Consider the following 22,661-nt stretch of genomic DNA (forward strand, 5'->3'; position numbering starts at 1 on the left):
CGGCTGTACAGGACATTGGTTAGGCCACTCTTTGAATATTGCATGCAATTCTGGTCTTCCTCCTATTGGAAAGATGTTGTGAAACTTGAAAGAGTTCAGAAAAGATCTACAAGGATGTTGCCAGGGTTGGAGGATTTGAGCTACAGGGAAAGGTTGAATAAGCTGGGGCTGTTTTCCCTGGAGTGTAGGAGGCTGAGGTGTAACCTTAGAGACGCTTATAAAATCATGAGGGGCATGGATAGGATAAATAGACAAAGTCTTTTCCCTGGGGTTGTGGAGTCCAGAACTAGAGGGCATAGGTTAGGGTGAGAGGGAAAATTATAAAAGAGACCTAAGGGGCAATCTTTTCTCTCAGAGGGTGGTACATGTATGGAATGAGCTGCCAGAGGAAGTGGTGGAGGCTGGTACAATTGCAACACTCATAAGGCATCTGGATGGGTATATGAATAGGAAGGGTTTGGAGGGATATGGGCTAGGTGCTGGCAGTTGGGACTAGATTGGGTTCGGATATTTGGTCGGCATGGAACGGTTGGACCAAAGGGTCTGTTTCCATGCTGTACATCTCTATGACTCTACGACTCTATGTAGCTGCACTTATCCAGGCAAATGGGGAGTATTCCATCACACTAACAAATGCCCCTTGACATTCAATGCCATTATCATCACTGAATTCCTCATTATAAACATCTTGGGGCTACCATTGATCAAAAAATCAAGTGGGCTCACCTCATAAACAGAACGGCTATAAGAACAGGTCAGGGGCTTGAAATACTGTTGTGACAAACCTACCTCCTCAATCCCAAAGCCTGTCCACCATCTATAAGGCACAAGTCAAAGTATGATGGAATACTGCCCAGTTGCCTGGATGAGTGCAGCTCCAGCAACACTCAAGAAGCTTGATAACATCCAGGACAAAGCAGCACGCTTGATTGGCATTACATGCGTAAACAACTACTCCCTTCTACACCAATACTCATGAGCACCAGTGTGTACTATCTGCAAGATGCAGTGCTGCAATTCACCAAAGATCTTTAGATAACATCTTCCACACATATGACCATTTTCATTTGGAAGGACAAGGGCAACACATACATGGGAACACCACAATCTACAAGTTCTCCTTCAAGCCACTCACTATATGGACTTGGAAATATATTGTCATTCCTTCACTGTCTCTGGGTTAAAATGCTGGAATTCCCTCCCTAAGGGCATTGTTGGTCAACCTACAGCATGTTGGCTGCAATAGTTCAAGAAGACAGTGCACCAACATCTTCTTAAGGGCAACTAGGAATGGGCAATCAATGCTTGCCAGCCAGTGACACCCACATCCCATGGGTGAATAAAGAAGATGTTCAATTTATGGCCAATGGTAACCCCCTCCATATTGTTAATGGGGGATTCAGTAATGACAATACCATTGAATGTCAAGGAGCGATGATTAGATGTCTCTTATTGGATATGGCCGTTGAATGGTATTTCTGTGGTGTGAATGTTTTTGCCATTCTTTGGGCCAAGCCTGGAGATTGTCCACGAATTGTTGCAATTGGACAAGAACTGTCTCAGCATCTGAGGAGCTAGAAAAAGTGCTGAACATTGTGCATTGGACTTCAGCACAACATTACAGACTGACAACAACATTTGGATGGCATTGTGTTGTTAGCACTCAAGACATTCAGCGCTTAGTTAAAGGCTGACAGTCTCCATACCTCTCATTACACACAGCACAAAAGGGAAAGGCATGCAGCTTGTGATACTGGACAGCAATGGGCAGCAAATGTATTAGCCAAACAATTGTATCAGTCCTGGGGACAACTTCTTACTGTATAGCACTGTGCCATGAAGCTACAGCACCTACCAGATGATTACACAGCAAGCACACTACACATGTTTTTAACAAATGGCCATAGCTGAAAATCTAAACAGAAGCATCCTTAATGCATCAAGGAGGACCACAGTCAGTCAGGGCATACTGTCACAGTGCATCAAAGTGCTCATAGTATTCCAGTCCAATAGGTTGGCCATGTTCAGTCAAATACTTGTTTCAAATGAATGCAGGGATCTGTGCCTTCCAGTTGTGGGATTGGATCACAGTCAGTCTTGCAGGTCAAGTACAAACCATATAAGGGATCATAGGTGGTTCAGTTGGAGTGCTATTGAGACATCAGACAAGAGGGTGAATCATAGTCAGTTGAGTCTGTCCTGCCAGGTTAATCTGGGGAGAGGTGGGCTTGGCCATTAATGATTAAGACATAGCCCATGGACTCCAGGGGAAAACAGACAACTCAAATCTGGGGATGAGCTTCATTGTCCTGGGTCACTGAGGGAATGGTGACAGTAATAGAAGGTAATTGCAGATAGTAGGGTGGGAATCTCAGAGTTAATGAGAGGGGACTGCAAGGTTTGGAGAGGAGTTTAAACAAGTTGTGGTAACTCTGGTCCATATGTGGGGAGGGTTTAGGGCCATGAGAATTTACAAAATGATGGGGTCTGAGGGTATTGTGGGCACATTAATAATGATGTAAAGAGCCTCAATTGAAACAGGAGGAAATGAAAAATCATTGGGTGCCACAGGGGCAGCAGCACAAAAGGGAAAATAAAGAATGGGATGAAATTGCTGCATCACAGGTACAGTCTGCAAGTCACTCACACTGAAATGAAGTTGGAACTTTACCATGGTGAATCGAAAGCACAATAACTTCACAAAATAGCAGCAACCACATGCAAGACAGTTGGGCTAAGTTACTGTATTTTCCTTGGGACATTGAAGTAAAAAGTGTTGACTTCAATGCAACTACAGTCATCATGCCTTCGTTGATCAAGAAATGCCATCCATCTAGCTTCAGTTTGCACTTTATCAGCAGGTAATTTTTTGCTCAAGACTGCAGTTTCAAAATTATGGCTTCACGTTACATTGTGGGCACTAACTGCCTCCTTGTCATGTCGCATGAACAAGTCTCATGGCAACAATAAACTTAAAGGTGGAACCTGAAGCTCTGATTTTCCAACCACATTCCAAAGTAAGCTTTGGAAGATAATGTATCACAGTTGCCAAATTCTCATATTGAAGAATGCAAGGATACTGGTCTGTGTTATGGAAAGGAGCTTTCATGGTAGCCTGTTCACAGTAATTTATAATATGAATCCTTTGGTTGCATACCACACAGTTAGACAAGGTCACATAGTTCAGAGCTCCTTATTGAGACATGGGTCTATTAGCTCTTTGAGAAACCTCGAATTCACACGGTGCAAGGGCATAACACAATGCTTCACTTTTTGGATCCTAATCTATGGCAAGGACAGTCAAACACGTTGGGGAGTGGGATTTTCATCGTTGCTGACTTCCTGTATATGCAGGACACTATAAACTGCACTCATATTGCTTTGAGAATAATGACAGATGGACATATTTTTTTTTAAAAAGACATACTTCTGCAGTCCTTGACCTTTTTTTTTACTGAGGACTCAGGAGTTTCTTTAATAGATTTCCTTTGCAATTTCCTTGACATTCCCACAGATCATTTGCTCACAGAGCTCATGTGGAGAACATCATTATTCGAGACAACGTGGCCTTGATGATTCAGTGAAGAAAATGCTGAAACACTGAAGGTGACCATACATGGACAATGTCAGCAAGCCCAGCAAGAACAGCAACTTGTAGCTGCTGTTGCTATACAGTTTCCATAGAGAGATGAATTGGTTGAAAATTCATCAAGGAGGTGCAGGTTTATGGTGTATCGTCCTCGCTGCAATTTATTCAACTCTCTGAGAAATAGTGCCTGTGACTATTAAGGATATCCTAGCCCATCATCACCCAACTGTGCCCTCTGCTGGAGGTGGATTTGCACCCAGAAAGACTGGGTGGTAATCCCATCCAGTGACCATCAAGAGTGCAGCTGCTCTGAATTTTTATACTAGTTGCATCTTTCAAGAAGCAGCTGGAGGCCTATGAAGCATCCATCCAATTGCTGACCTGTAACTGCATCTGGGATGTTACTGATGGCATTTTTGGCAGAGCCAAACTCTTCACCTCCTACCCTCTATAGCAAGGAAGGTCAAACAGCTCAGAGAGTGGGATTCGCCACCATTTCTGGATTCCTCTACATAAACTGCATTCATATTGCTTATAAAACAATATCAGGTGGACATATACTTTAAAAAAAAACATTCTTTTGCAGTCCTTGACTCTTTGTTTCCCTGAGTAAATATCATATTAGCTATCCAGTTGTATGCTTGATATCTTAAAGTATCTACACATAAACTGCCTTACATGAGCATTAAGGAAAAAGCAGCTTTGAGACAGTACACTGACTTTGCATGGTGCTAAGGTTATGATGCTTTTAAAGCATCTGGCAGAATGTGACATAGAGTCATACAGATGTACAACCCGTCCATGCCGATCAGATAACCCAACCCAATCTAGTCCCACCTGCCAGCGCCAGGCCCATATCCCTCCAAACCCTTCCTATTCATATACCCATCCAAATGCCTCTTAAATGTTGCAATTGTACCAACCTCCACCACATCCTCTGGTAGCTCATTCCATACACGTACCACCGTCTGCGTGAAAAAGTTGCCCCTTAGGACATCTGACAGTTGCACAGTGAAGTCCCTTATGTTAGCCAGCAGATTGAAGAATCTCCTTTTGATCTTTCCAACATCAGTGACCTTCCATGTTTCAGAGTGCAGATATATTGAAAAGTTGCCTTGAAATATTTGAGCACCCTCTAAGACAATGTCAGACCTGTGAGAGGCAATTTCTTGTACAACTTATCCCAGCAGACCCGTGCTAAGGTAGAGTGAGCATGTTGTGTCATGGTGAAATTTGAATTCAATAAAAATCTGGAATCTAATGACAACAATAGAATTTTCATGAAAAGAAACTGTCCAGTTCATTAATGTCATTCAAAAAAGGAAATATGCCATGCTTACCTGCTCTGACTTATTTGTGGCTTCAGTACTGTTGCAATCTGTTTGACTCTTAAGGGGTGAAGACGAATTACTTCTCATGGAGAGTCTTGAACCTATGGAATTCTTTCTCCGGAGGACTGGGGAGGTTGTGTCAATAAGATTGGCAGATTTCTAACCAAGAGGATCAAGATTTAAGGGGAAAAGGCAGATAAGTAGAATTGAGGGTTGTCACGTCAGGCACAATCTCATCGGAAGATAAAGCAGACTTGATGGGCCAAGTGCTCAATTTCTGCTCCTACAGCTTTTGGTCTTATTTGCAACAATCCTCAGCCGAAAGAGCTGAGTTGATTATCCATCTCCTCCTGAGGCTCCCAGCGCCACAACTGCCAGACTTCAACCCATTTGATTCACTCCACATCACATCAAGTAACTGAAGATTCTGGAAACTGCAAAGACAATGTACTTACAACTTCTAGCAACTGTGCTGAAGATTTCTGATCCAGAACAAGCCAACCCATGGTCAATGCGTTCCAGTACAGCTACAAGACTGGACTCTCCGTGGCAATATGGAAAATTACCCAGTAATGTCCTGTGCAGAAAAAAGGAGGACAAATCCAATTTGCTGAATTACCACTCTACTAATCTACTGTCCGTCAGCACCAAAGTGATGAAAGAATCATCAAAAGAGCTATCAAACAGCAATTGCAAAGGAAAACCTTCTTCACTGGTGTTCAGTTGGCTTCCACCAGAGCTATTCAATTCATTACAGCTTCGATTCAAACTTGAAAAAAAGAACTGAACTCGAGGGGAGTTGAGAATGACTGCCCCTGACATCAAGGCAGCCCATGTGGTATCAAAGCTTCCGAGCAAATCTAGAGTCAATGGGAATTGGTGGAAACCTCTCTGCTGGTTGGACTCATACCTAGCACAAAAGAAGATGGTTTTGGCTGTTTGAGGTCACTCATCTCACCTAACAGGCATGTCGGCAGGTGTTCCTCAATGTTCAAGGCCCAACCACTTTCAGCTATTTCACAAAATATTTGAGGTCAGACATATCCCACAATATTCTCAATCGCTTCAAATTAGAGCATGACCTTAGAACAGAGAGGCATAACTCCAGATTGGTGTAAGTCTTATTAAACATTATTATCAGAAATCCTTCCTCAGAAAAGGAGCATTCCACACCTGCAATGATTAATCAGTGGATTAAATTGGTCAATAATGATTTAATAATACGTGGAATATGCTGAATTGTTATAATGTTGTAATGAAGTTATTGTGGTTTTACTCTCAACTGTAGGTTTCTAGACAAATGAGTAAAATGAGCAGAAGCAGCTTCTTCCTTTAAGTCTAACATGTAACAAAATTAATATATTGTCAAGTTTAAATGGTTTGGGACATTAAGGTCTTGCTTATTGCCATTTGGATAAAAGTGGATATGTTACATAAAATGGTCAAAAGCCATGGATTGAAATAACATTTGACCCTCTTTTAGCAGAGAATAGCTCAGCCTTATTTTCCTTGCAATAATGTTACTGAGGAAAAAATAAACACTTTATTTAAAAAGAAAACTGCAATCTTACAATGCCCCCTCACAGCCAAGAAAATAGTTTTGATATACAGTCACTAATTTGCAAGCTCTCACAAACAACAAAATGATCATGAACAGGTACCAACTGAGGGATCTATATTGACCAGGATACCGGGGACAGGTGTCTTACTATTTTTGAAATATCAGCTGGGAATCTTTTACATCAACTTAAAATGATTGATAATTATAATGTTTTATATCTCATCCAAACTACACTGATATTGGAGTAGTATTCTTGACTTACGCTTGAGTGGAACTGGATCAATGCTCTGTTGATTCAGATGTGAGAGAGCCGAACCAAAATTAACACTTGGCAAAGTAAGAATACTGTCTTTCAAATACAAGTAATATTCTGATATAGTTGTGTTCTTCTATGTTGTGACTGTCTTATAGTTATGATGATTTGGAGATGCTGGTGTTGGACTGGTGTGTACAAAGTTAAAAATCACACAACACCAGGTTATAGTCCAACAGGTTTAATTGGAAGCACTAGATTTTGAGGTGCTGCCCCTTCATCAGGTGGTTGTGGAGTGTAAGATTGAAAGATTATAAGATTACACCTTTTTACTCCACAACCACCTGATGAAGGAGCAGTGCCCTGAAAGCTAGTGCTTCCAATTAAACTTGTTGGACTGTAACCTAGTGTTGTGTGATTTTTAACTTTACAGTTATGATTTTACTTTATTATGTTTTCAGCAAGTTCCTCTCCAAGACACAGATAACATTCTGACTTGGAACCGTCTTGCTGTTCCTTCAATTTGAATCTGGAATCTGCTTCCAAACAGCACTCTGGGTGTACCTACACAGCATGGATACAGCAGTTCAAGAAGGCAGCTCACACCAGGAGCTTAAGGGAAGTTAGGAATAGGCAATAGATGTTGGCCCAGCCAACAATGTCCACAACACATGAGTAAATAGAAAAGTGTCAAACACAGGAAGGGGGGGAACTGAAAGCTTTTCCAAATAATGTTTTCGAGGCATCAGTTGCATTTTAACTAGAGCTGAAAACAATCAGAATATTATTTCCAAAATCAAAACAAAAAAAGCAGCATCTTATTGCTTCACTTGCACAATCAGTTACAAAGCAGAAATTGCTGGAGAAACTCAAGCAGGTCTGGCAGGTCTGTGGAGAGAAAGTGTGTTGCCAGACCTGCTTGAGTTTCTCCAGCAATTCCTGTCTTTGTTTCCAGCATCCGCAGTTCATTTTATTTCAGTTGCAAATCGGCTGCATTTTGATATGAAACGGACGTGTACAAATTCTCATAATTTTATTGGATTTTGGGAATATTTGCTGGAGGAGCAATTGTTTTTTTTCAGTTAAGACAGGGTCCCTTTAATTGAAATTGCCGGCGTCGCATTGCGTGCGTCAGATGCATGAGCTCCCAGACTGGGTGTAATAAGCGGCAGCAGCAGTGAGACAGACTGAGACTGGCAGACAGTGAGAGATTCAGCAAGACTTCATTGTAAACCCCAAAGCCGGGAGGAGAGGCAAATCGTGCACCTGACTTTTGGTATGTTTTCTTGGGAAATTTCAAATGCTTAGTCTCGATTGCAGTGTAATGTTGGAAGGCCCCTGGCTGCACTGGAGATGTAGGTATTAGTGAGTGGAGGTGAACGATTGGATTTAAGGATTGATGTGCAAATCGGCATCGGAGCATGCGCTTTCAACAGCTAGAGGAGACAACAAAACCAATGGGAGATGGTCGACATTCCTGCACAAAATAGCTCTTTTAGAACTGAGCATCTAAGATGAAAATTTATTTTTAGGATGACTCTCTGTCAACAAGTGTATAGATGATAGTGATCGTGAATGTATGTTATTGGCGCAATATTTTGAGGGATTATTGGAATAATTTTGAGAAAATACCTCCTTTTCTTATCAGTCACAACATAATCAGTCCTCCTGTGTCATTTTATCATACGAAATTTCTAAAATTTGATCGCCCACTTACGAAACCAGAAACGGGGTCAGGCTTATGAGATGAAGCTTCTCTGTACTTGAGGTGGCAGAAAGACATGAGGCAGCAACAATACTTGCTCAAGAACTAATAAAGTGAACCATAGCTTTGCAGCTCAGAAGACCAGTCCTGTACAGTTGTTCAACTTCAACCAGTTTATTGTCATGGAGAAAGTGCATCCTAGCTTTAGTGGGAATTAGAACAGGTTTGTGAGTTAATTGATTCTTCTGAATAGACTTGATCTGCCTTGATGTCATTTGAAAACTGATTTAAGGAATCACAATAACAAATAGCTGTTGGACCTGGGTTATGTGAGATTGTCATTGGTTCTATACAAATTTATTAGGAATGAATTGACATAAAATGTATTTTAGGTTATTTCTTGCCTTTTGCAGTATCAATTTTATGATTGGTTATAAAAATTAAAGGTGGCATAGCCATAATGGACCATAGAGCTGCTGTCTCATTAGAGAGAGATAACTGAGAAGTGACTGATGAAAAATGTTCTGGTAATTGAATGCCATTGACCTGTGTAATGATGGGTTACATGGGGAAAAGAAAACTAGAATGCTATTAGTATCTTGACATTACTTCTCATCTTGAGGCAGTTCAAATTCGATTATTATTTGTGAGCACTTCATGTATGTACAAGTACATGGATACTCTTAAATAATGTTACATAGCTCTTCTAAATGTTAAAGTGGTTGTTGATTGTACTGTGGAATAATTTCAGTTATGATTTCATTCAGGTTTTGTACCCTATTTTTAAATTATTTTTAGTCTTATTCTAATTTTCATTTAACGTAATTAAAGTTGGCCAAGTGTGCAGGAAGAATTCTGTCCTTTAGTTAGGGTGTCCAGAACAAGATGGCATAGAAAAAAAAATCAAAGCTGGAGCATTCTGAAATAAAAGCAGAAAGTGCTGGAAATGGCAGGTCTGGGAATGTCTGTGGAGATAGAAATAAAGCTTGCAGTTAAGTATGACTCTTGTACTGAATTCTTGCATGTCTCTGATGAGGGACTTTTGCCCAAAACATTGATTTTCCTGCTCCTTGGATGCTGTCTGACCTGTGCTTTTCCAGCACCACTCTAATCTTGACTCTTGTACAGAATTGCTCTTTCTCATTTTAGTTTATCTTAGTTCTGTCTCTCTGTGCTTAGACCCAGTGGTGAATATGTATCTATCGGGTTGTGATTAGTCAGTGTCCAGTGTTTTTAAGTTTGGAAAAAAACAATCCAAATGCTTCGGTGCAGATAAAAAGGATATCAATTAAAGTTAGAAATGCCAATTTTGTTTTTCGTGTGATTGCCATCTGTTGTTGACATGAAAGTAGGGATCAGTGTGGTGTGATGATTAAACAAAGTGCTTGGTGCAACTTGTTGTGTTAGTTCAGTGATAATTGGTAATCCTTCAAATTATATAGTCAGAGCATAATTGTTTCTGACAGGGGTGTGTCATAACCGACAGCAAATTACTTGACAAATCGATGATGTTTCACTTCACAAAGCTTGGTATAGCATGTAATTTATTTTTATTCAGAATGTATTTCTTTGACTTTCTTGGTGGATTCCATAGTGTGTGAATGTTTCCCGACTCCACTTTGCAAGTGTTTTGGGCCATCCTGAAGTTGGGAAAGGTATTGTATTTGTTCGATGTTTACTTTTATAAAACAGACTTGGCCATGCTAGTTCATGTATAGTGTGAAGATATTGTATGTAAACATTTGCTTTTGGATTCCAGTTGTGATTTTCCCCAAAAGGTGACCATTAAATTTAGGTAGCATATTGTATGCCAAGTTCTGACATCTTATATAGAGGAACAAGAGAATTGTGTTTGGGTCAACAAGGTTGAACTTTACTCTGATTTCATCAGTTATCTGTAATAAATAATTCTTGTACATGGTTCTCAAGGTCCTAGCATTTATTCTTGAAGTGAAAGATGTTTTGCTCATAGAGAACTACCCTCTGTTATTTCATCCATTTGTAAATTTAAGTTTTATTCAGTATGATTGATTAATCAAGCCCAGATCATACAAAAGAGAGAAACTAACATTGGTGTTGTTTTGTGTGATACTTATTTAAGTAAAAATAATTTGTTATGCTTAATACCATGCTGTTTTCAAATCCTAATCCTAATGTAATCGGCTCTGGAATGTCTTAATACAGTCTTTCAATAGAATTACCATTTGTTGTTATGAATTGCATTTTATGTATGACTATGGTATTGCCACAGACTAATAAAATTACCAATTACTAAAGATATGACCGATGAAATGTGGTTTCTTAGTTGAGCAATCATTAATCTTGTGAATCCCTGAACAAGAGCTGAGGAATTCTTGGACCCCTGAGCGCTCAGGTGATGCTGTTGACTTTCATACATTTAACTGTTGTGAGGGACCTTTTTGAAATAATGTTCAGGCATTAACCTCCTGTCATCTAAGAAACCAGTAATTGAATGTTGCTACTAACAGAGGGACATGATCTAATATTTGGAAATGGCTTCATAATGGAGGAATGGTTAAGGGGTATTCATTGTTTCTTACCAAATCCTGGCTTTTTAGTGGCTATTCTGGATGTTAAATAGGCAAAAGGAAAGTTCCAGCTATTTCCTTTTATTAATTTAGGTTTTTAAATGGTGGACAGAGGGCTTGTTTGAAAGCATTGTGGACATAAATAACTTCGCTGAGGAATTTAATTAAGATTTGTGCACCTGGGAAAGGGAAACAAAAGACTTTGCATAGCATAAAGTGAGAGGCTTCTCTAATTGGTACCTTCTACAGTGTGAATGGTTCATACCAATTACCAGGTGCTGTTGACATTAAGATGCTACAAAATCTTTTCCAAGTGGAATCTTTTAATAAAATCATCAATTAGTGCATATGTGTAGGAGTGCTATTGTAATAAAGTATACTGCAGCATTATATGGATTATCGCAAGGTAGTGGCCGGTTTACACATTTGGGGACTGAGTGTAAATCTGTAACTTATCTTTTTACATAAATGAATAGTTTATAAGATATCTAGACTGAAAAAAATTCAGCAAGTAATTTATTTTAGTGGTCCAGAACAATACGTTAACCAGACTTCTTTTTCTGCAACGTTGACATGATAGCTATAATGAAATAGGAATACCATTTTTTTGCCACATCTGTTTTTAAGAGAAGTGACTGTAAACAATTGGGATTTAAGAAATAAGACTAGTTAAATCTTTGAATGGAATTGAACAATGCTATGTTTGACAAAAAATATAAAAGCCCCATGATGCAATGTGCAAGTTATAGAATTGTACATGACAAAGCAATTTCATCTCTATTTTGAATTGAGGCATTGCAGGTCACCTTTTCATTTTTGATTGCAATGACGTGCCTCATGGTTACTGAGAACTCAGTCTTTTGAGATAATTGTCCATGCTTCTAGTATGAACAAGTATAACATCTATCATTTTGTAGCTTCTATATCTGCTTTTGATGCTGTAAATATTCAGTTTGGGAATTCTTTGCATGCTGGTATGAACCAATGGGCAGGGAGAGTTATCATCTTTCCACAGAAACCTTCAAAGAAATCAGCATAGACTTCTTTTGAATCGTTTCTGAACTAGAGTTCACAGAACCGTCTTTCTTGTTGTTGAGAAATGCACTATACTGGTACTGAGAGTCATAGAGATGTACAGCACGGAAACAGACCCTTCAGTCCAACTTGTCCATGCCAAACAGATATCCTAGACAAATCTAGTCCTATTTGCAAGCATTTGGACCATATCCCTCTAAACCTTTCCTAGTTGTATACCCAGCCAGGTGCCTTTTAAATGTTGTAATTGTACCAGCCTCCACCACTTCCTATGGCAGCTCATTCCATACATGCACCACCCTCTGTGTGAAAAATTGCCCCTAAGGTCCCTTTTTAAATCTTTCCCCTCTCACTCCAAACCCATACCCTCTGCTTTTTGACTCCCCACCACAGGGAAAAGACATCTATTTACCCTAACCATGCCACTCATGATTTTATAAAACTCTATAAGGTCACCCCTCAATCTTCAATGCTCCAGGGAAAATAGCCTAGCCGAGTCAACCTTTCCCTATAGCCCTAGTAATATCCTTGTAAATCTTTTTTCTGAGTCCTTTCAAGTTTCACAGCATCCTTCCTATAGCAGGGTGACCAGATTGCACACAGTATTCCAAAAGTGGCGTAACTAATGTCCTGTACAGCTGCAATATGACCTTCTCACTCCTATACTCAATGCACTGTCTAATAAAGCATACCAAATGCCTTCTTCATTATCCTACTTACAGCAACTCCACTTTCAAGGAACTATGAGTCTGCACTCTAAGGTCTCTTTGTTCAGCAGGACCTTACCATTACGTTTATAAGCCCTGCTCTAATTGCCTTCTCAAAAGGCAGCACCTCACAGTTATTTAAATTAAACTCCATCTGCCACTCCTTGGCCCATTGGCCCAATTGGTCAAGATCCCGTTTTACTCAGAGGTAACCTTCATTGCTGTCCACTACACCTTTAATTTTGGTGTCATCTACAAACTTACTAGCCATACCTCCTATGTTCACATCCAAATAATTTATATAAATGACAAGAAGCAGTGGACCCAGCACCGATCTTTGTAGGACATGACTGGTCACAGGCCTCCAATCTGAAACGCAACCTTCCACCGCCATTCTGTCTTCTATCTTCGCACCAGTTTTGAATCCAAATGGCTAGTTCTTCCTCTATTCCATGTGATCTCACCTTGCCAACCAGTCTATCTCGAGAAACATTGTCAAATGTCTTACTAAAGCTCATCTGGATTATGTTTCTTACTTCAGTTAATCCCGCTTTTTAAAAAAATTGTTCAGTATATTTTACTTCCTCTGAAATTACTGTTTCCATTTGTAAGCCACATACTTTCAATTTTATATGGAGTACTTTTTTTTTTCTTTTTTCTGCAGCAATGTAGTAAATACTTCAAAATCCATTAATTTGAATTGTTCAGGTACTGATTCTAATGTTGCAATTTTTTGGAATTAAGAATTTTTTTTTAAAAAAGGAGAATGCTTTCTTATATTTGAAATTGGAGGCATGGTTACAGGAGCAAGTGTTGGTTACTTTGTAAGTTGACGTGGCACAACATTTGACTCTTATTCCTCTTAAACCATAGCTATCTCTTATAGATGATTCATCCCCTGTGCTTAGTGAATTAAAATCCAAGATTCATCTTACTGTCATTTTTAATATTTTTCAACTACCTTTAAAGTGCCTTCCTTCTAAAATATGTTGACTTTGAAATCCACGTTGTCCTCTAATTATTCTTTTCTTGCCTTGACCTCTATTGTTTTCAAACATGTTGTGGTTCTCCGTTTCAATTTTAGTTCATCATTAAGCTGCTTGATTTTTAAAAAGTGTCTAGTTTTTCACATGTCACAAGATCCTGAGGGGACTTGAATGGATGGATGTAGAAAGAATATTTCCTCTTCTGGGTGCATCTAGAACTAGGGCACTGTGGTTTAAAAGTGAAAGGTCGCCCATTTAAGAGCATAAAATATTTCTTCCAGAGGGTTGAGAATCATTGGAGTTCCCTTCTTTGAGGCATTGGATGCAGAATCTCTTAAGGCAGAGGTGGATAATTTTTCATGCCCTTGGTAATCAATTATTCGAATCTAATTATCAGAATCTATTCATGGTATGCAGGAATCTGGAGTTGATCTAAAATCCAATCTCTCAATATCTTATTGAATGGCGATGCAGGTTCAAAGATCCCTTTTTTTTGTCACCTTGTTACTTAATGCATCTGTTGTCGCTAGCTATAGATTTGTTATACATTTTTAGATGTTTCTGATACTGTTCCATTATCAATTGTGTCTCACAGGATTGTGATGAAGCCAACATGTTGTTTTCATTTATATTTGTACTGTAGCCATTTTTCACTTAGCCCATTAATCTTAGTGACGAGTCTTCAATACTGCTTGCCTGTGATCAAGGTGTGACCATCCAGTTGCTACACCAGTAATCCTTCTTGGGAAACAAAGTTGCTGGTTATTTTTAATCAAATTTTGTGTGGACATGCAGCTAAAATGGGTGTACGGTCTGCATTTTCTGCAGATGTTTTGCCAGTCTTAGGCTCTTATCATACTTTCTACTTATGCTAAATTGACTCATATTAAGATACTTGATACACATTTTGGATATTTAATCTCTACATACAAGAAGTCTTTTTTTTAAATTAAGCTGGCGGAGCAAGTGAAATGGAATGCATTTTCTTGGTTATATATCTGAACATATGAATCACCTTGACCCAGGAATATTAAGAGTTGAAAAATGTGGTGATGCAAAAGCACAGCAGGTCAAGCAGCATCCAAGGAGCAGGAGAATCGATGTTTCGGGTATAAGGAATGTGGGAGGGGGAGAAAGGGGGCTGAGAGATAAATAGGAGGGTGGAGAGGGGCAACTGGGAGAAAGTAGCTCGGAAAGTGATGATAAATAGATGCAGGTTGGTGGTAATTGTGATAGGTCAGAGGGGAGGGTGGAGCAGATAGGTAGGAAGGAAGATGGACAGGTAGGACAGTTGAAGAGGACAGTGCTGGGTTGAAGGAGAAATTTGCTCCTTGAATGCTGCCTGATATGCTGTGCTTTTCCAGCGCCACACTTTTCAACTCTGATCTCCAGCATCTGCAGTCATAGAGCCATATAGATGTACAACATGGAAACAGACCCTTTGGTCCAACCTGTCCATGCCGACTAGATATCCCAACCCAATCCAGTCCCACCTGCCAGCACCCGGCCCCTATCCCTCCAAACCCTTCCTTTTCATATACCCATCCGGATGCCTTTTAAATGTTGCAATTGTACCAACCTCCACCACTTCCTCTGGCAGCTTATTCCATACGCGTACCACCCTCTGTGTGAAAACGTTGCCCCTTAGGTCTCTTTTATATCTTTCCCCTCTCACCCTAAACCTATGCCCTCTAGTTCTGGACTCCCCAACCCCAGGGAAAAGACTTTGCCTGTTTATCCTATCCATGCCCCTCATGATTCTGTAAACCTCTATAAGGTCACCCCTCAGTCTTCTCACTTTCTCCCAGGAATATTAGGCAGAAAGAGGTTCATGTCCATATTTGAGCACTGAGTCCATGTGCATCCAATTTTTACAAGAAGGTCTTGAGTTCCACTCCTGACTTTTGCATAAGAAGGCAGTTCCTTTGAAACGGCCAAAGTATGAACCCTGCACGAGAGTCTCGCAGATAAAAATAATGAGTATAGTTCAAAATGACTCTAAAGAAAATTAAGTTTTTTTTTATCCAGCTTTCCTGATCAGGGCAAAATCACCAATTTTTGTTTGGAGTATGTGGAGTTGATTTATCTTTGCTGCGGTTCTGCTGATGCAAAACATGTCACATAATATTTTTCGTATTCAAAGGAAAGAACTGTGCTCCAGTAATACATTTTTGAAATGAGCGATTACTTGTGGAAAGATCTATAATCGTTTGTTCAGTTTCAGATTCATTGTATTTTTGGAGGCTCACTGAATCTTAATGGCAGTTTCCAGAGCACAATGGCTACGTTCAAGATGAACACACCCTGATTTTTGTCTGCCAAGTAAACAGAATGTGAGCGTTATTACAGACAGTATAATAGTTGCAAGGTAAGGGTTCTTGTGGAGTGGTAGTGTCCCTACCTCTGAACGAGAAGACCTGGGTTCAAGTCCTACTTGCTCAGAGATGTGTAATAGTATTTCTGAACAAATTGGTTAGAACATTATATGGTTGCAAGATTAGAGTGGTGCTGGAAAATCACAGCAAGTCAGGCAGCATCCAAGGAGCAGGAAAATCGACGTTTTGGGCAAAAGCCCTTCATGAGGGAAGGGCTCCTGCCCATAAAGTTGATTTTCCTCCTCCCTTGGATACTGCCTGACTTGCTGTGCTTTTCCAGCACCGCTCTAATCTTGACTTTGATCTCCAGCGTCTGTAGTCCCCACATTTGCCTATATATGGTTGCAAAGCAACCCTGGCAAGTTTCTCCCCCACCTACCACACCCCTCCCCAAACATAAGAGCACGGAGGCCAGTTGTGGTATCCTGACTGCCACTTGATTTGGAATGAGAAATTTGGCTCAGACCAGAAATTAAAACTCCGATCTTCTTGTCATTAGACTCTGTATTGTTGTACATTTAACCTGGAGAATAAGCTGTTACTTTAATAGAACCAGCACTTTTAACATTTTTCTGAGAAGAATATGTAGGAAATGTCACATTAATTTAGGGGTAATAAGGACTATTAATTGAATGTATGCCCAAATAAATTTGTGCTATGGCAGAACAAAAGCTGGAATTAAGAATATTTTCAGCATATAGCCTTGGCCAGTTTGTTCAAGTAGTCTGACATTGGTGTGTGTCAACATGTTACTTTTAATAAATTACAAAATGTCAAGTACATTATGGTCTTAAAAGCATTATATATTGTGCCTTGTAGATGATGAGCAGGCTTTGGAGAGTCCGTGGATGAGTTATTAGCTAACATGGAAATAACATTCGAGTCTCTGACTTGCTGTTGCACCCATGCACATTTGACTGTTCCAGTTCTGTTTCTGATCAGTGGTAATTCCCCACATGTGTGCTATAAATGGCATTTGCCACCATCAGCCCAAGCCAGAAAGATACAAAGGTCTTGCTTCATCTGGACACAGTGCTTCAGTATCTGAAAATTTTCACGCAGATTGTGGTATATGTATGGAATGAGTTGCCAGAGGAGGTGGTGGAGGCTGGTACAATTACAACATTTTAAAAGGTATCTGGATGGGTATATGAATAGGAAGGGTGTAGAGAGATATGGGGCAAATGCTGGCAAATGGAATAAAACTTATTTAGGATATCTGGTTGGCATGGACGGGTTGGACCAAAAGGTCTGTTTCCATGCTGTATAGCTCTATGACTTGAAGTTGCAGTTGGTACGGAAAATTGTGCACATATGCCCACTTCTGACATTATGATGTCGGAAAGGTCATTGATGAAGCAGCTGAAGATGGTTGGATCTAGGACACTACCCTGACAACTGATCTGTTCTGAGTCTGAAATGATTGATCTCCAGCAATCACAACCATTTTCCTCTGTGCTAACTAATGCAGAACCTACTGCCTTATTCCCACCTACTTAAATTTTGCTCAGGCTCGTTTATACTGAGAGTGGTATTAATGATACCTGATGTTAGCAGGTACCCTGTCTTATGGAATTTAGCTCTTTCTTGGACCGTAAGAAGGTCTGTGCAATATGACCCTGGCATTGTGAGCTGCTTATTGCTGAATAAGTGCCACTTGACAGTACAGTTGACAACAAATTCCTCACTATGATCATTGTGAGTGGCCTAATCTGACAGTAATTGGTTGAATTCTTGAGCAGTTTTCCACGCAGCCAGGTCAATGCAGATCTTTGTTGTAGCTATGCAACTGTGGGTAGGGGTAGGATTAGAGTGGTGCTGGTAAAGCACAGCAGGTCAGGCAGTATCTGAGGAGCAGGAATATCGAAGTTTCGGGCAAAAGCCCTTCATCAGGAATAGGGGCAAGCTAGTTCTAGAGTCTTGTGTACTATAGCTAGAAGATTGTCAGGATAAACCAACTATTGTTATCAAATGAAATGTGAGTTGAACTGGATCTGGTGGAGTGTTTTAAGAGGAACTGAAATCATCCACTGAACCCTTCTAGATGAAGGTATTTGGGAATGTTTCAGTCCCGTCTTTGTCTGCTCTTTCCATACCACAAAGAGAAAATGTTTGGCTTTCAAGTTTACAACACTTGAAAAGTGGTACCTCAAGTAGATAACATTTTTTTAAAAATCCTTACAGGATACCGGAATGTAAGGTTGATAATCAAGAAGTAGTCCTAAATCCATGTAAAACCCTTTAATGGCTCAGGTGTTATGTGCTGTGTTAGGCTTAGAACAACAGCCAGAAGAAAAAAAGGATGGTTCATATGAAGGTGACCCCCATATAACATGGAAAAAGCTGAAAGAGAGATAAGAAAGGACTACAGTAAGAATTTTGAGACCATACATAAATTCCATCCAGACCAATAGCTACCTGGTAGGAGGAAGTAGAAATCTGAAGGAAGACTTAAAATTTTGACTGTTTCTGTTAGAATGGTGTAGGTTGTGGCTAATTCAATAGAGCTATTTCAAATGCTGAAAGAGGGAGTGAGGGGCAAAGAATAGCTGAAACAACCTGCTTCTGAGGAGTCTTGAATCTCTAGGACATTGATCAAAGTTTACATTAGAGAGATTTAGGTCAGAACAAGAGAGATGTTCTTGCACAGGAACTTGAGGGTGTGTAAAATTAATGGTTAAATTGACTCAACTTTTAAGATGAGGTTGGAAAAGGGAAATTGGTGCTGAGAGGCATTTTAAGTTATGAATATTGTTCAAGTAGCAGGTAATAGTGGGTAGATAGGGCTGCAGTGTTCTCATGTCTATGCTGCATTTGCTGACAACACTGGAACCATTGCACTTAGCTGTTACAAGATTGCATCTGGCACTTTGCTACTTGTTTTTTATTAATTTTTGTTTCATTGCTAATGCTGGATTAAGAATTTTAAGGTAAATAATGCCGTTTTCAAAAGGTCCATGTTGTTGAGTCGATTATATTTGCCATTTTGTGCTAGTGGCAAGACCCTTGGTAGGTCACATCTAAGGATGGACCTATGGGTGGAAATTGCAAAGGCACTGGTCATAAACCTCCATGGAGTATGGCTGTAGATTTCATAAAAAATGAGTAGATAGCAGCATTAACCCAGAACGACAGACCAATTGGTTTAACCTCTGAACCAAGGGTGTTGGAAATCTGAAGCAAAAACTGAAATTGAGAGAAACTCAGCAGGTCTGTAGAGATAACAGTGTTAATGTTTAGAGTCCTGTGACCCTTCTTCACAACTACTTTTTCTTGTTTCAGATCTTGACCATCCATAAACTTTAAAACAAAACAAAGTATTAACTCTGCCATATCTCTTCCAGGTATGCACATGTTGAAGTTCTGCTTCTGTCTCTAACAGGATTTCCACACCATCATTACTTTCTTTCAGCCTCTGGGTATTTGACAAAGCATTTGCCAAAACTTGCTTCCAGAGCCACAACTCATTCCTCAGTGAGTGCCTCCGGCTCAAACTTGCCTTGGTCGATTCCAACTGAAGTTTGATCCTTCTTGTTTCAAATCCACACAAGATCACAGGTATCTCTGTGATGTACAATGCTTTTCAGACAACTGTTCTTGCTGCAACTTGGGATCTCCACTCCATGCCATGTAACACAATATGCACATTCATAGATCATAGAATCCCTACAGTGTGGAAACAGGCCCTTTGGCCCAACAAGTCCACAATGACCCTCCGAAGAGTAACCCACACAGACCCAGTCTTCTAAATTTAACCCCTGACTAACGCACCCAACCTACACAACCCTGAACACTATGGGCAATTCACCTAACCTGTACATCTTTGGATTGTGGGAGGAAACCGGAGCACCCAGAGGAAAGCCGCGCAGATCTGGGGAGAATGTGCAAACTCCACACAGACAGTCGCCCAAGGCAGTCCTTGGCACTGTGAGACAGCAGTGCTAACCACTGAGCCACCATGCTGCCCTTAGCCTTTCAACCTCTCTCCATTAGCAACGCCTCCTGCTGTCTCCGAGCTGTCCTGCTCCCCAGTTCCATTTCATTATTTGGTTTTTCTTGACATTACTTCCTTTCAGGCAATAAGGTATGCAAGCTTCAACAACTCTGAGATACCTACTCCCCTCTGGCGTTTCTTTTTCCCCTCCCTTTCCCTCTGTCTTCAACCTTCTCCTTACCCCACTTTAGAGTCATAGAGATATACAGCACAGAAACAGACCCTTTGGTCTAACTTGTCCAAGCCGACCAGATATCTCAACCTAATCTAGTCCCATTTACCAGCAATAGGCCCATATCCCTTCTATTTACATACCCAACCAGATGCCTTTTAAATGCTGTAACTGTACCAGCCTCCACCACTTCCTCTGGCAGCTCATTCCATACACTCACCACCCTCTGCATGAAAAAGCTGCCCCTTAGCTCCCTTTTATATCTTTCCCCTCTCACCTTAAACCTATACCATGTAGTTCTGGACTCCACCATGATTTTACAAACTTCTATAAGGTCACCCCTCAGACTCCGATTCTCCAGGGAAAACAGCCACAGATTATTCAGCCTCTCCCTATAGCTCAAATCCTTCAACCCTGGCAACATCCTTGTAAAGCTTTCTTGAACCCTTTCAAGTTTCACAACATCCTTCCAATAGGAAGGAGACCAGAATTGCACACAGTATTCCAAAAGTAGCCTAACCAATGTCCTGTACAGTCACAACATGACCTCCCAACTCCTGTACCCAATACTCTGACAAGTAAAGCATAACAAATACCTTCTTCACTATTCTGTCTAACTGCAATTCTATTTTCAAGGAACTATGAACCTGTACTCCAAGGTCTCTTTGCTCAGTAACACTCCCCAGGACCTTACCATTAAGTGTACAAACACTGCACTAATTTGCTTTTACAAAATGCAGCATCTCGCATTTATCTAGATTTAACTCCATCTGCCACTCCTTGGCCCAGTGGCCCATCTGATCAAGATCCTGTTGTACTCTGAGGTAACCTTCTTCACTGTCCACTACACCTCCAATTTTGGTGTGATCTGCAAACTTACTAACTATACCTCTTTGCTCACATCCAAATCATTTATATAAATGATGAAATGTAGTGAACCCAACACCGATCCTTGTGGCACTCCATTGGTCGCAGACCTCCAGTCTGAAAAGCAACCCTCTAACACCACCTTCTACCTTTTTGAGCCAGTTCTGTACCAATGGCTAGTTCTCCCTTTATTCCATGAGATCTAACCTTGCTAACCAGTCTCCTGTGGGGAACCTTGTCGAATGTCTTACTGAGGTCCATATAGATCATGTCTACCAGTCTGCCCTCATCAATCCTCTTTGTTACTTCTTCCAAAAACTCAATAACTTCGTGAGGCATGATTTCCCAAGCAAAAAGCCATGCTAATTATCCCTAATCAGTCCTTGCCTTTCCAAATATGTGTAAATCCTGTCTCTCAGGATTCCCTCCAACAACATGCCTCCCCTTACCACCCTTCTTAAACAGTGGCACCACGTTAGCCAACCTCCAGTCCTCTGGCACCTCACCTGTGACTATCGATGATACAAATAACTCAGCAGGAGGCCCAGCAATCACTTCCCTAGCTTCCCGCAGAGTTCTAGGTATCCTGACCAGGTCCTGGGGATTTATCCACTTTTTTTATTTTAAGCTGTCCAGTGCCACCTCTTGTTTTGTCCATGATGGATTTATAAAATCCCTTTGGATTCTCCTTAACCCTATTTGCCAAAGCGATCTCATGTCCCCTTTTTGCCCTCCTGATTTCCCTCTTCATTATACTCCTACTGCCTTTATGTTCTTCTTAGGATTCACTCGATCTCTTTTGTCTATACCTGCTTCTATCTTTTTTCTTAACCAAAATCTCAATTTCTCCTTGCCAGGTCTTTACTGTTCCTTCTGACCTTTGGCTGTCTGCTGCTGAATGTTCTGTACTCAACAAGGTCTTAATGCTGTAAAACCCAACTCAAAGAATTTCAGGCATGACAGATATTGAACTCTTCTGTCACTTCGCCTGTGTGCCCATTTCTTTTTACAGTCTTCTCCTACAGGTCTCTCCACCCATCTCCAACACTCTTCCTCCGCCCGGGCCCCTCCCACAGCCCTTTTAGCTGCACTCAACCTGTTCATTGAGAACTGTCAACGTGACAATGGTCACCTTAGTTTTTGTGCCCCACTCACCCATTCAATCCTATTTCTCTCTGAACTAACCACACTCTGTGCTCTCGCACCCAACCCTGACTTTGTAATCAGTTGTGAAGAAGGGTCACAGGGATCAGTGTTAACTCTGTTTTTCCTCCACGGATGCTGGTAGACCTGCTGAGTTTTTCTAGCGACTTCTGTTTTTGTTAGTGTAACCATTTGTGGGAAAGCTGATATTGCTTGTACCAACTGACCACCTACTTTCAAGCCATTTTCCAGCACCTGATCCTAAAGATGTAACACCAGGTTCCAGTTTAAATTGGTTGACAGTTTCTGCCTTGACCACCAAACTGGGCAGTGAAATCCAGGCATACGTTACCTTCTGGATGAAAAATCTCTTCTTCCTATCCTTTTAATCTTT

The 22,661-nt window shown here is 40.5% G+C and overlaps 1 protein-coding gene across 3 annotated transcripts in view; it reads left to right on the top strand.

Annotated features, from left to right (window-relative positions):
• Positions 1 to 7,875: 7,875 nt before the first annotated feature.
• The window catches only part of LOC140453335 (uncharacterized), a 109,940-nt gene continuing 95,154 nt past the window's right edge, over positions 7,876 to 22,661 (top strand). Inside the window, exon 1 of one of the 3 annotated variants that reach the window (XM_072547908.1) lies at positions 7,876 to 8,010. The gene's annotated coding sequence lies outside the window, so the exon portion shown is untranslated. Of the gene's footprint in view, positions 8,011 to 9,989; positions 10,095 to 10,788; positions 10,814 to 22,661 lie in introns of those variants that run through there. The other 2 variants (XM_072547924.1, XM_072547932.1) reach the window with 2 other exon arrangements.

Source organism: Chiloscyllium punctatum, chromosome 2, assembly GCF_047496795.1.
Source record: "Chiloscyllium punctatum isolate Juve2018m chromosome 2, sChiPun1.3, whole genome shotgun sequence".
Classification (NCBI taxonomy): Eukaryota; Metazoa; Chordata; class Chondrichthyes; order Orectolobiformes; family Hemiscylliidae; genus Chiloscyllium; species Chiloscyllium punctatum.